This window comes from Myotis nattereri, assembly GCF_964212035.1.
Source record: "Myotis nattereri genome assembly, chromosome: Y".
Lineage (NCBI taxonomy): Eukaryota > Metazoa > Chordata > Mammalia > Chiroptera > Vespertilionidae > Myotis > Myotis nattereri.
The window spans coordinates 36141450-36152982 of record NC_138094.1 but is presented as its reverse complement, the minus strand read 5'-3'; the positions used below and the strand labels follow the sequence as shown (position 1 = coordinate 36152982).

Sequence of the window (11533 nt, the reverse complement as noted above, 5' to 3'; positions counted from 1 at the left end):
ATACCTGCTTTCAGGAGCGGAGGCCTAAGAGCTGGAGCCTCAGAGCTAAAGCTGGCCCAGAATTAAAAAAAGAAAAAGAAAAAAGGAGCAGTTGGGAGCTTCAGTCCCAGCCTGAAAACAGCCCTCAGCCCCTCACCCAGACTGGCCAGGCACCCCAGTGGGGACCCCCACCCTGAAGGGTGTGTGACCAGCTGCAAACATCCCCTCATCCAGGCTGGCCAGGCACCCCAGTGGAGACCCCCACCCTGATCCAGAACACTCTTCAGGGCAAACCAGCCAGCCCCACCCATGAACCAGTTCTCTATTCTATATAGTAAAAGGATAATATGCCTCCCAGCACCAGGATCAGCAGAGCCAAGGGGCCTCCCTGCACCAGGATCAGCGTGACAGGGGGCAGCGCCCAAACCCCCTGATTGCCCTTCTCTGTGGGTGATAGAGGGCGGCGCCCCAACCCCCCACCATGGGCCCTGCTCTGTGTGTGATGGGGTAGAGTCATAACCTCCCCATCGGCCCTGCCCTGAGTGTGACAGTGGTGGCGCCCCAACCCCCCTGATCGGCCCTGCTCTGTGGGTGATAGAGAGTGGCGCCCCAATCCCCTGATCCGCCCTGCTCTGTGTGTGACGGGGTGTTGTGCCAACTCCCCTATCGGCCCTACTCTTTTAGTGACAGGGTGATGCTCCCCAACCCCCTGATGGGCCCTGCTCTGTGCGTGACAGGTGGGGGGGGTGAGTTCCCCAACCCCCTGATCGGCCCTGCTCTGTGCGTGACAGGGGGCAGTGCCCCAACCCTCTGATCGGCCCTGCTCTGTGCGTGACAAGGGTTGGTGCCACCACCTCCCCATCGACCCTGCCTTGAGTGTGACAGGGGACGGTGCCCCAACCCCCCAATTGGCCCTACTCTGAGCATGACTGAGGGTGGCATCGCAACCTCCCAATCCGCCCTGCTCTGTGCATGACAGGGGGTGGTGCCCCAAATCCCAGTGGGCCCTGCTCTGAGCCCAACCAGGAGCTGCACCGAGAGATTGGGCCTGCCTTCTGCCACCCGGGAGCAGGCCTAAGCCAGCAGGTCGTTATCTCCCAAGGGGTCCCAGACTGCGAGAGGGCACAGGCCAGGCTGAGGGACCCCCCCCCCCCACCTGAGTGCACAAATTTTTGTGCACCGGGCCTCTAATAAATATATAAAGATATACTTTGTGCTTCCAACAATCATATACGTATTGAGGAAATGTGGAGACCAAATAACTACAACTGAATCAATAGGATGCAATTACTGTAGTTCCTCGCATTACATTGTTGACACGTTCCTGAAGTGGGATGTAATGCAATATTCGCGTAAGTCAGAACCCACCTACATAAGCACGTATGTCACTCACATGGAGTACACATACACAGCAGTAATGGCGTGAAACAGTAAAAAAAAAAAAAAAAAAAAAAAAAAAATTAAAAGAAAGATAACAATTCCTGACCTTTACTTGTGGTAAATGAATAATAATAATAATAAAAAAACCATGAAGCATATATGTACATACGTAGAAATGATCAAACTTTTTTAAAAAATAAATAAATGGGGTATGGAGACGTATCCAGAAAACTTTGTACTTTGAGTCCAACATAACCCAAGGAATGTCTACATTATCTCAACAGGCTGAAAAGTGACCAATGTGGATTCAGATAGTCTGTTTTTAATGAAAACAAGGTTGGGAAGGCACACTTCAAAGAGTCAGGCATTGCAAGTTCCAAATTAGAGCGTGCACATCGTTGTGAAGAAGTAAGGTAAAAGTGACTTATTCATATTAGTAAAGAGATGTTTTAAAATCTAACACTGAGACCCTCACTATAATTTATGTTGGAAAATTGGAAGTATTGATAGCATCAGTGTAGTTAAGAAGAATATGCCTCTGCACTTGAATATAGACAAGCAGCCTTCCCATTTCAATTTTGGATGAGCTAGTGAGCAAAGAAAATTAGTGAAAGGCTCATTTAGTGGCATTAGTGGAAAGAATTAGCACTGAAACATAGTACTGTTTGTGGGAGATGTAATATTTCTCATATTTTGAAGGAGATTAGTGCCCTTCCTATAAGCCATTAAATAATACCACTAAAGAGCAGTAAAATCTATATGGCCATCATTACCAAAATTCAGGTTATACCTTTAAATTATTCAGCATTAGAAGAGAACCATGCTAAATCGGTGATAAATAATAAAATGACTAGAGGCCCGGTGAACGAAATTCAAGTGCTGGTGGCGTCCCACAGCCTGGCCTGCGCCCTCACGCAATCTGGGACCCCTTGGGAGATGTGGGACTGCCAGATTAGGTCTGACACCTCCTGAGGGATGTAGCAGTGCACGAAACGGCAGGCAGCCGGGCAGGAGCCCAAGCTGGAGCCAGGTGCTGTGTTCCCGCTCATCCAGGCCCCACTCCACCTGCCACCACTGCTTCGTAGCCTTGTCACATAGGCAGCAGAGGCTCTTGCTGTCACAGCTGCACTTTCCAGCCTTTAGCCCGGCTTCTGGCTGAGTGATGCTCTCGCTGTGGGAGAGCCTTGACCACCTGGGGGAAGCTCCTGTGTTGAGCGTCTGCGTCCTGGTGGTCGGTGTGCATCGTACCAACCACTCATAATGTCGCTTATGCTTATATATATATATATATATATATATATATATATATATATATATACTAGAGGCCCGGTGCACAAAAATTTGTGCACTCGGGTGGGTCCCTCAGCCCGCCCTGTGCCCTCTCGCAATCTGGGGCCCCTTGAGGGCCCCTTCCCCTGGCTGCTGGCACCAGTTTTCTTCCGGCGCCTGGAACCCAGGCCTTCCCTCTTCGCCAGGAGGGGCGTGCACAGTGGGCTAGGGACTTAGCTCTTTTAAAAATACTTCTGAATGTTTGGTAAATAACCCTGTAGGAATCTCCTTTCTGAAACATGTTGGTTGTTAAGGGCTGATTTGGGTAATCAACAAAATGTATGTTAGAATCCTAATCTCCAGAACCTCAGAATGTACCTGTGTATAGAGATAAGATCTTTAAAGAGGGGATTAGATTAAATTGAGGCAGTTCTAGTGGGACCCTTAGCCCATCTCACTGAAGTCCTTATAAGAAGAGGAATGTTGGGGCCCTGCCTCAGTAGGTCCGGGGGTTCCCAAAGGTGTGGATGGAGTCGGCGACGAAGGAATGACACAGAGGCAGCATTCAGGTGATCATCATGTCCAGGTTCTCTTTTTATTGTCCTGTTACATCTATATTTATACTATTTGATCCTAAAAGCATGCCTCTATAAGCTTTTTTTTGCCAAGGAGAGCATGGGGTCTGTTTATTGGGGGGTCAGTCAAAGGGGGAGCTGGCTAGGGTGGGGTAGGGCAGCTACTTGTCTGGCCCCCAGAAACCCAACTTGTGTCCAAAGCCTCGACCACTTTGAAGCCAAAGTCTTCCTCCACCTTTATCTGCATGGGGGCCAGCTCCAGAGACAGCGGGACTCACGCCTGGCCCCCTTCCGGTGGCACTCGCCGCCTCTTCCAACCCCTGGGCCCCTCGCCAGGGGCCAGGCTGCTGGCTTCTGCAGGCACTGGCGTCCTCCTGGGCGGGGACAGCCCCTCTTTCTCTGGAGGCTGGTTCTCAGCGTTGCCTGGGGTGGGGGCATCTGTGCCCTGGCTGCCCTCATCCTCCAGTAAGATGGTGAACTGGCTGGCCCAGTAGTTGTCACCGTAGGAGTCCAGCACCTTCATGAGGAACCTCCTCTCCTGCTGGAGTCTCCATGTTATCCTCTATATCTGATGGAGCCTGTTCAGGACCCACTCCTTCGCCTGCTCAATCTCCCTGCAGCGCCTGGTACTTCCTGCGATTAAGTTCCCTTTGGCGCCGCTGTTGCCAGCCTCAGGCTGCCTCCTCCTCTTCCTCTAGCTCCTGGAGGCTGCAGTTGCCCAGACCCCCAGACAGGAACTCCACTTCGGTCTCAAGCTCGCTCTCCAGGATGTGACCACCTTCAGCGGAGGCAGCGCCAGCTCCCAGCCAGGAGGTGCTGAGAACTCCTCAAAGCCCACGGCTGCCATGGACCCCTCTCTCTGCCCCAGCTCCATTTCTCCCTGGCTCCAGGCGCAGAACTTCCAACCTTGCAAGCCTCTAGTTTAAAGTGGCTTGCAAAACTACAGCCCATTGGATTTCACAGCCAGGCACCCAGGCCCGGCTGCTAAGCCTCCTGTGAGTTGTAGTTCTCTATTTCCAGCTTGCCTCCCTGCCCCACCCCCACCCCAGTCCCAACTGAAAGGCCCTGCTGGCTGGACTAACCCTGTGGCCAGGCATCTGAGTCACCTCGGGTCTTTATTCCTGCCCCGACACCACGCCATCTGGCCATGGAGACTCTCCTCTTGGGAGGCCCCTGGGTCTCCTTCTGGGTCTCCTTCTCGGGCCTGGCTGCATCGCCCCCGAACCGGATGGCGTGCCCCAGCTGCTACACAGCCCCGGGCCCTGGGTCTCCTCAGCCTGGGCACCGGATCGTGTTCCCCAGCTGCAACGCAGCTCTGGGTCCTGGGTCTCCTCAGCCTGGGCACTGGATTTCTGACCCAGCAGCGATGCAGCCCCAGCACCTGGGTCGCCTTCTGGGTCTCTTGCTGGGGCCTGGCTGCTTCGCCCCTGGGGTCCAAATGGTGTCCCCAGGCAGCTATACAGCCTGGCCTCTGGCCCCGCCTCTGGGTGTTCTCCCATCACTGGTGATCAGTGATCTGAGAAGCCACGCTGGGCAGGGAAGAGGCAGACATCTGCCTCTTCCCTGCCCCACCCAGTTTCTCCGATTACTGGCCCAGGGCCAGCAAAGGTGGCCAGGTCCTCCTATCACAGAAGCCAGCAAAGGCAGCCTGGCTTCTCTGAGCAAAAGCAGCTTGGTTCTCTGGCTCTTGGCTGCCACTGGGTTTCCAATTGCAGTCAGGGCAGGCGGCTTCTTCCCTCCTTCCCCTTTCGCCTCCTAGCATTGAACCTATGTATGCAAATTAACTGCCATCTTTGTTGGCAGTTAACCTCCAACTTGGCTGGCAGTTAATTTGCATATCGCCCTGATTAGCCAATGGGAAGGGTAGCGGTCGTACGCCAATTACCATATTTCTCTTTTATTAGATAGGATAGATATGTGCGACCAATTTGGCATGTCCTGCCCAATAGAATATTACCATTCACGGATGATATCTTGCCACTATTAGAATACCAGTGGCCAGGTGCATGGATTCGTGCATGTTGAAAGGAAATTAATTAGAAGAAATACCATAATACTGCTATTTGCCCTTTCTCTATAATAGCAGTGTCAATCAAATGCAGATTGACAATGACAAATTGAAACACACTCATGCAATTGGCGCCAGTAAGAGCTTCATATGTATCACACATGCACGAGTCAACTTAGCCATATATATATGGAATAAACTTGCTTAATTAGACCTGCAATCAGATTTAGCTAAACTTTTTTCAAGCCATTGAATCACCTTAACTTCTCCTCCAGGTAATTGTCAGCAACACAGCAGTAAATATCAACACAAAGCACATTATTATTGTAGTTCATGTGGGGAGACCAACGGCTAAAATATTTAACTGAAGCAATGTTTGACTTTATTCTGCACAGTGAGAAAACCTGAAGTCATTTTCAAGTTCCACCATTTCTTCCTTCTTTTCAGTCAGGTCAAGTTTCTAAGCTTGCAAAATCTCGGTTTTCAGGCTAATAATAGGATACCTCTGAGTCTACCAACTATCTACACCAGAGCTTTGAGTAAGTGGCAGGGCTTCGCAGGGTGACGCCCACTGCCCCATCTGTGATTAGAGGAGGCTTTTGTGGAGCCCACCCAGAAACAGCAGGCTGGGCCTGGCTAGGTGCCTTCTGTACCACATGCTCACATGACCAGCGCCTGTGCATGAGCCCAGTGTGCACCCACTCAGCACACCAGGGCCTGGTTGCATGCACCAGTGAGCAAGCACCTTGCCTGGACTCAGCAGGCTCTGCACCACCTGCTCCTTCACAGCACCAGTCTCAGAGCCAGGGGGCATCCAGAGTCAGGCTGTGTTGGGAGACTGAGGGGCTCCTGGGGGCAGCGCGCTTCCTCTCAGTTCCACTAGGGGGCCTTCAGCTGCAGGGCGCCTGAGGATTCACAGGGCTCCCCAGGGCCTTTGCACCAGGAAGGACAGGGCAAGCAGGATGATCCAGGAGGCTTTTAGCTTCACCTCGGTGCAGGAAAGTGGTGATACCCAGGACACAAGGGCACAGGAGGTTCAGAGGGCAGCTTTGGGGCTGGAGTGGGAGGACTTCATGCAGGTGGGGGAGGCTGAGACCCTGGAGCGGAGGTTGGACACAGGCCAGGATGTTGGGCTTGATCTTCAGTGCAGGAAAGAGGAGGACTGGGTGTCTGAAGAGCAGTGTGTGCAGGGAGAGGAGAGTGAGGTGCAGCAGGGAACCCAGAGTGAGGAGCAAGGGGAAGACAAGGAGGGCCTGGGGGAGGTGTTCCAGGCACAGGCTCAGTTTATCCTGTGGACAGAGGGCCTTCTGCAGGTGGTGCCATGGCAGGCCAAGTGGGCAGGTGAGGAGGTTTTCCCAGATCTGCAGGTGGGGAGGCAGGAGAAGGTGGTGAGTGAAGAGCTGAGGCTGGAGGCACAGGATCCAGGTGACCCGCAAGGGAGTGACCACCAGGAGGAGGGGTGGATGGAGGAGCAATTAATTGCAGTAGAGCAGTTTTTCCTGCAGGGGGAGTGGAGGGCACCATGAAGGGAGTGGAACAGGTGGGAGAGGTGGAGCCTCAGTCCAAGGCCAAAGCAAAGCCAGAAGAAGAGCAGCCAGTGCAGCAGGAGGAGGCCCAGTCAGGGCCCAGGGCCAAGTTCACCTGGTCCCCTCTGGAGGTGCTCCAGTTTCTCCAATTGGAGATGGAGCCCATGAACGAGCAAGCCAGCAGGGCCTTCTCTCGGCTCAGGTGCAGGACTCGGCAGAGGCTCAAGCCCTATTTCGAACAGAGAAGCCTCAATATAAGGCGCATCCCTGGGTTCTGGCTCACAGCTGTATCCTTGAGGGTAGAGGAGCAGGATCACAAGGAGCATGGGACAGTGCAGGAGAACGTTGTAAGCGGGGATGGTTCCCATAGAAAAGAACATTGAGGACAATCTAGGGGCAGTGCATCCCGGTCTGGCCCAGGATCCTGGAGACACCCTCTGTCTTGTACAGGCACCATAGAAGCATTACCAGGGTGTCCAGGGGCAGAGCTCCAACGCAGAGGCACCATACACCAGAGGCTGATGCCCACAGACAGGGCTGTGTTGCACGGGCTGTTCTGGGACTAACACTGCCCTACAGGCCATCTGTATGTCCAGTTCCTCAGTCAGAAGCATGAATGTGTGATGTGTAACCTGTCAAACCCTCAGCACAACACAGTCTGGTGGGCATCAGGGTCTGTCAGGAAACAGAGTGGTGCTGTGCCCCTTTCTGCCCTTGATGGAGAAGGAGTGGCCTTAAGGGAAGGAGAGGCTAGGCCAGGCTGCTCTTTCTAGCTGGTCCATGCCCAGCGCCCAAGGTGCAGGTTGCTTGACCCACAGCAGTTTGTCAACCACCCAGAGTTGTCGGCAATGATCAGGGTCCAAGGTGAAAACATCCTTGGTCACATGATCAATTTGAAGGTCAGTCTACCTGCTCCAGGGAGTGGTGGAGGGCAGGTGGGTAAGTGGCCTGTCCCTGAAAACAGCTACAGGCTGGAGCCCTGGGCAGCGATTTCACTCCCTGGATCCACTTTCCTTCTGCAGGTGAGGGAAGTCAGGCATCCCTGGGGTTGGTGCACCATTAGCCTGTACTTCTGCAGCAACCCCTACTTCCGCAACCATGTGATTGTGAAGAAGTATCTCATCACTCTCACAAGTAACAGGAGGCTCCCTGTATGGGCTGCAGCTGGTGGTGGGCAGGGATGGAAGGCCATGTGCCCAGCTTCACATACCCCTCTCCTACAGGATACAGGTTGTCCAGTGCCACTCCGATTCAGTGGTACCAGCATTGTGAATGAGAAGCCTACAGCCACAGGCTCCAGGACAACAGCGCCAGCTTCTTCTACTGGTTCTCTGACAACAGCGTGGCAGGATCTGGCAGGATTGCTGAGGTTGGATCACTGGCCATGCCAGCATACAGCTTCCTGTGTCCACCTGCTGCTTGCAATTCTATTCAGGTCCCTATGGTCTCCTGTTTGCCCTACCAGATCATCAGCAAGGACCTGTGGCTCAATCCCCTGGAGAACTATGAGAGGAAGATGGTCCCCAGAGTGGACAGGGCGGGTGAGGAGGGGCTGCCTGGGCTCTCCCCTGGTGTGCTGCCAGGTTCCTGGGCCATTACTTTTCTCTCACAGGGACACCTGGATGCTGGGAAGGATACAGCCTGTGACCCCCGGACCTCAGGATGTGTGCCTGAGACAGGAACTACCAGCACAACAAGTGCAGTGCAATTCCAGATCAGGCAGGGGGGCTTAGGCAGGGGGAGAGAGTGTGCATGTCCATTGTCACTCAGAGTCAAAGCAGATTACCTCAGCCCCTCCTCTGAACTCTCCCTCTAGGCCACCCACAGCACCTTCAGGCCTTTCCACCTGCCCCTCAACAGGGGCTGCCATGACATGTTCTTCCTATACTCCTTTCCACAGGTGTCTGTGAATCTTCCTCATGCTGAGGCCTAGGCTGCTGCGCTGCCACACCACATTGCCCTGTTGCTGCTCACCACCATCTCCTATTTCCCCAAGGTCTCCTCTTCCTCCTGGGGCCAGTGGGATCGGCCTGCTCCTTATCAGTATCTTAGGGGGCAAAGTGTGGGCCACAGAGCTGGAGGAATCCTTGTTTTGCAGCCTTGTCAGAGGTTCTTCAATCCTTTTATCCATTTAGGTTTTCCAAGGAGAATACCTCATTTGTTTACCCTCCCTAACCTGAAAACAGGGCAGCATGCCATGACGAAATAACACACTGCTTCATTTTGTATACAGTTCACTTCATAGACTTTATGCACATATGGTCATAGACACCCTGGGAAATTTAGGGCCATGAATATAACTCACCATCCAAACAGATTGCTTTTATGTGTTTGTCATAAAATCAGACAAGAAATCCCATTTGCAGAACACTTTCTTCTGAAAATTTTTTGTAATGTTAGTGTTTAAGTTTTTACAAAAAGTAATATATATGTCTCTTTCTTTTTTTCTACTGACCTCCCCCTGGCCTCCCCTATTCCTAGTCACTTGTTCTCGTCACCCACTCCCAGTGTCTTTCCTCTGTTGGTCTGTTGGTTGTGCTTATATTCTGAATATTTTAACAATACAATATGTAAAATTTAAACATTTAAGTGTATTGTAATTTAAATCAGCACTTATGAAACAACCTGGTATAATTCAAAACTTGCCTCCAATCCTGAAACTTCATAATGGTACCTACAATTCTTGATGCCTCCCCCAAACCTACCATTTCCTTTTAGTCACCTTAAATAACAGAAGCCACATTCTTTACAATAAAATTTTGTCGGTACCTTATCATTTTTAATTTCAGTCTCTAATTCTTCTGTCACAGGGGCTTCCCCCCTGGCTCCCCAAGTGCCCAATCAGGTGAGCTACTGTACTGCATGAATCACTCTCTCTTGTGTACATGGTGTATCCTGTGATCACCGCCAGCACCACACTCAGAACCTCTTACAGGAGTGTCCCATCAGCTGCTGGAGTAATTGCCGTGCCCCCATCATATCCATCTCTTGTGTGGCTGTAATAATCATCACAGGGACTGGACCACCATAAGTCAGAGGGGGCCTTCGTGCTGGTGGTGCCCATTTTTTTACTGGGATGTTGATCTTCCTTTTGTTTAATTGGATGAGTGCAGTATGAATTTTGGAGAATAGGTCCTCATCGGATATAACATTGGCAAATATCTTCTCCCAGGCAGTGGACTTCCTTGTTTTGTTGTTGTTGTTGTTCTTGTATTTGTTGGCTTCTTCTTCTCTGCAAAAGTGTTTTAATTTGACTTCATCCCATTTGTTTCTTTTCTCCTCAGTTTCCAATGCCCTAGGAGCTGTATCAGTAAAGGTATTGCTGAGACAGATGCCTGCTATTTTGCTGCCTATGGATTCTTCTAAGATTTTCATGGTTACCCACTTATGTTTAAGTCTTTTATTCATTTCCAGTTTATACTTGTGTATGGTGTAAGTTGGTGGTCTAGATTAACTTTTTTGCATGTATGTATGCTATATGTCCAACACCAATTATTATTATGTTTTTATTTTGGCTTTGTAATATCTTCAATGAAACAAAATAAAATTTCCTCTGTTAATTGAGTCATGCTTTCTCTAAATCTGGCCTTTAAAAAAATCCCCTGGGGCACAATCCCATCCATTCTTTGATTTTTCCTTCCACTGATCCCAAACCTCAGCTGTAGTCTGCATCCTTTCAAAGGAAAAAAGCAGACACTGAGTCCTCAGAGCCGCCCACTGCACGCTCCTGCCCTTGGGAGGTGCAGCGCCCATCCCCATCTGGACCTTGGCTGCCAGGGAGAGTCAAAGCCTGAGAATCAAAGTGGCAGCATATCATTGCCTTCTCTGGCCTGTCTCCAGCAGCACAAAACCAGTCCTCCCAGCCAGTGCTCTGGGGACAGACCATCAGGGCGATGTGGTGGCGCTGTCCCCTGGCAGCCGAGCATCCCAGGCTTCTCTTTGGGCAGGCCTGGGCCAGGGCCTTCGGGGATCTCTCTGTCCATGGTATAAAACCGAGTGAGATCAGAAACAATGTTATCTATGATTGGCTTGGTAAGGTCTCCACTAAATACGTGCCACCATGGCTTCTCAGCCTTAGCCTCGGCGGGCACCTGGACCCCATAGACCTGCAGGGCCAGGTGGAGCACTGCCTCGGCTATGTGCTGAGCCTGGAACCGGACGCACTGGCCCCCCCGCCCCCCTCGTAGCTGTCCCGCAGCAGGGCCCAGGCAGTGATGGAGATGGGGGTCCGTTGCCAGCTGTAAGGATTCAGCCAGTTCTTGAGAGAAATCAGGTAGTGGAGCAGGTACCTGTGTGGGTACGGAAAGGAGACTTGGAAGCGCAGTACCCGCAGCACAAGGAGCTCGCACTGCACAATGCTGTCCCGGATCACCCAGAATCGGGAGTCCAGCTCCAAGGGCTCGCTGCCCAGGTGGAAGTACCTGTTGGACACGTTGATGATGTCGCGGGTTAGCAGGGGCTGTTCTTCCACTTTGCCAGCCACGTAAAGGGCAGACATGGCGACCAAGTAGGGGTCATAGGCTTCCACGTTGATCTCGCAGAAGAACTTACAGTAAATGGCACAGGCGGTTGCGAGGGGAACGGACTGCATCCCTAGCTTGACACCTGCCTCCATGATGAACCTTGTCACTTGTAAGTGCACCCTCGCCTGGGGTGTGGGCCACCCCTTGGTGCCCGGCGCCTCATCCTCCTCTCTGCAGCTGTCCAGGCTAAGTTCCTACATGGGACCCAGCCCAGAGGCCCCAGACCTTGTGGGAAGGGCAATAGTCTCTCTGCCTGTGATAGCCTAGTCTTAG

The 11533-nt window shown here is 52.0% G+C and overlaps 1 pseudogene across 1 annotated transcript; it reads right to left on the bottom strand.

Moving 5' to 3' along the window:
* Positions 1-3325: 3325 nt before the first annotated feature.
* Positions 3326-4077, bottom strand: LOC308512444 (TCF3 fusion partner-like; annotated as a pseudogene). The gene has a single exon. The product of its transcript is annotated as a TCF3 fusion partner-like (transcript).
* Between the last annotated feature and the right edge of the window lie 7456 nt (positions 4078-11533).